Below are 2941 nucleotides of genomic sequence, written 5' to 3'. Positions count from 1 at the left end.
CAGCTTACAGAGAAGGGAAGGAGGTGAGGAAGTAAAGTAGAAGAAGTCCTGTAAAATATCTCCTGGTTTCACCAGTCTTGGGGAGGGGTAGGTTAATTTCTTCTTTCCTGCAGCCATTCAGAGATGGGTAGGTCCGGGTGTCTCGCTGTGAAATGAACAAAAGCAGTTATGTTTAACATCCAGGCAGAGGGGCAGGGTTCCCTGAGATCTTGCGGGGCCTTCCTTTCTCCTCTACCCTTGGATACTGTAGACCTGCTCCTACAGGTGAAATCTGCTTTGATCAAAATCTGGTGATCTGCCTATGCTTGAATATGATCCCTCCTGAAGCTGATTCCAGCCTCTCTACCCCCACACTGAATTAATTTTTGGAGACAGATTTGGATGAAGTAGAAAAGAATAGCTTTATTGATGTGCCAGGCAAAGGGGGCCACAATAAGCTAATGCCTTCAAAACTGTGTGTCCCAACTTGGAGAGGGTAGTGAGAAGTTTTAGGGTAATGGTTCAAAGAGGACATGGTCAGCTTGTGGACATTCTTCTCATTGGTTGGTGATGAATCAACCTCTGAGGTCTATGCACTTATGGGCAACATACCGCTAATTTCTCCCACCTGGCAAGAGTTTCAGTATCTGCAGAACAGCTCAAAGATATTGTTTTATATGTCCCTTGATGGGGAACCAGGACCCTGGTCCAAGGCTGTACTATTGCCTCTCAACTGTTTCTCCCTTGTCTCAGCATCACCTCCCTTCCCTAATCGGCAACTGCTGGAACTCAGGAAGAGAGGCTGAATGAAGCCTAAATGGGGGACACAGAAAGGGTTTTGTGCTCAGCAACCCCACAAGATCCTGCTCAGTATCACTCTCTCCCCTCCCTTCCCTTGAGATTCCATATTGGGGGGGAGGTGGGGTGGGGAAGGAATATTCTCCCCAATCAATGGTGCAGTGATAATATAACAGACAAAATCTGACTCCATGTTGGATCTGTTTCTTTTACTTTGACCTCTGCTTTTCATTACTTTTGTTCTGTCTATAGCTATGTTGTCATTGTTTAGTCTCTAAGTTGTGTCCAACTCTTTGTGACCTCATGGACTGTATCCCACCAGGCTCCTCTGTTCATGGCACTTTCCAGGCAAGAATTCTGGGGTGGGTTGCCATTTCTTTCTCCAGGGGATCTTGCCAACCCAGGGACTGAACCCGAGTCTTCTGCATTGCATGCAGGTTCTTTACTGCAGAGCCACCTGGCAAGTCTGTAACGGCCTGCCTTGGGGACCGTGCCCCTCTACCTTAATGTTAAACCAAACTGCTCACAAGGAGACACCCTGACCTTCCCACCTCTGAATGGCTGCAGCAAAGAAGAAATTAACACAACTGCTCCCCAAGACTGTGAAACCAGGAGATGTTTTGCAAGACTTGTGGCCTTTTTATTTCACTTCCTCACCTCCTCCCCCTCTCTGTTCTATAAAAGAAATTAGCATCCAGACCCCCGAAAGATGGTCCTGTAGAACTCTACTTCATCGTCTTCCTGGAAGGCTAACTCTTTGATAAAGTCACTATTCTCTGTGATAGCTTACAGCGAATGGTGCCCAGCTCGTGGTATCTAAAGGAGAAAATTTCTCTCCGGGACCAAAGACACAGTCTCAGTCACTCAGAGCTTCGTGCAGCATATATTTTATTAAAGTGAAAGGATAGAGAAAGCTTTTGACATAGACATCAGAAAGAGGTAGAAAGAGTACCCCTTTTTTTGAGGTTAAACGGAGCTTTATACATTTTTCAGTTGGCTACTAAGAATAGGTAAAAGAATACTTCAAGGTTGCAAAACTTTTGCCAGACCTCTTTCTCACAACATATATCTTAGATACTATCACCATAAGATTAGCCAAGGAGAATAGGCTCCGGGCACTGTGTCTTCAAGTGAGAAAGCAGTGATATGGGAAAACAGACTCCAAGGCAAGATTTGTTAAAATTATAATCATTAACGTGGAGCCTAAGAAAAGCATTTTCCACCAGTAAGATATATTGTGATATATCATTAACTCTGGCCTTAAAAACAATTTTCACACAAGATATATTGCTGCAATACAGAGCTTTAAGAAAAGTATGTCCTTGAGCAAGATGTATTGTTGCTTAAAGGGCCCATGTGACTAAGGCAAAACAATGTGAAAAAAAAAAAAAAAGTGTTTGCCTCCTCCTCCTTAAGGGGCCTTGGACTCGCTTATCAACCTGCCTAACTGTGAACTTCCTGATGTTCAAGCTGGTTTTAGAAAAGGCAGAGAAACCAGAGATCAAATTGCCAATATCTGCTGGATCATGGAAAAAGCAAGAGAGTTCCAGAAAAACATCTATTTCTGCTTTATTGACTATGCCAAAGCCTTTGACTGTGTGCATCACAAGAAACTGTGGAAAATTCTGAAAGAGATGGGAATACTAGACCACCTGACCTGCCTCTTGAGAAATCTGTATGCAGGTCAGGAAGCAACAGTTAGAACTGGACATGGAACAACAGATTGGTTCCAAATCGGGGAAAGAGTACGTCAAGGCTGTATATTGTCACCCTGCTTATTTAACTTCTATGCAGAGTACATCATGAGAAATTGAGAAATGCTCAACTGGAAGAAACATAAGCTGGAATAAAGATTGCCAGGAGAAATATCAATAACCTCAGCTATGCAGATGACACCATCCTTATGGCAGAAAGTGAAGAGGAACTCAAAAGCCTCTTGATGAAAGTGAAAGTGGAGAGTGAAACATTGGCTTATAGCTCAACATTCGGAAAACGAAGATCATGGCATCTGGTCCCATCACTTCATGGGAAATAGATGGGGAAACAGTGGAAACAATGTCAGACTTTATTTTTCTGGGCTCCAAAATCACTGCAGATGGTGACTGCAGCCATGAAATTAAAAGACGCTTACTCCTTGGAAGGAAAGTTCTGACCAACCTAGATC

The sequence above is a fragment of the Bison bison genome, unplaced genomic scaffold (assembly GCF_000754665.1).
Source record: "Bison bison bison isolate TAMUID 2011002044 unplaced genomic scaffold, Bison_UMD1.0 scf7180017864037, whole genome shotgun sequence".
NCBI lineage: Eukaryota > Metazoa > Chordata > Mammalia > Artiodactyla > Bovidae > Bison > Bison bison.
Note: the sequence above shows the minus strand (reverse complement) of the source record.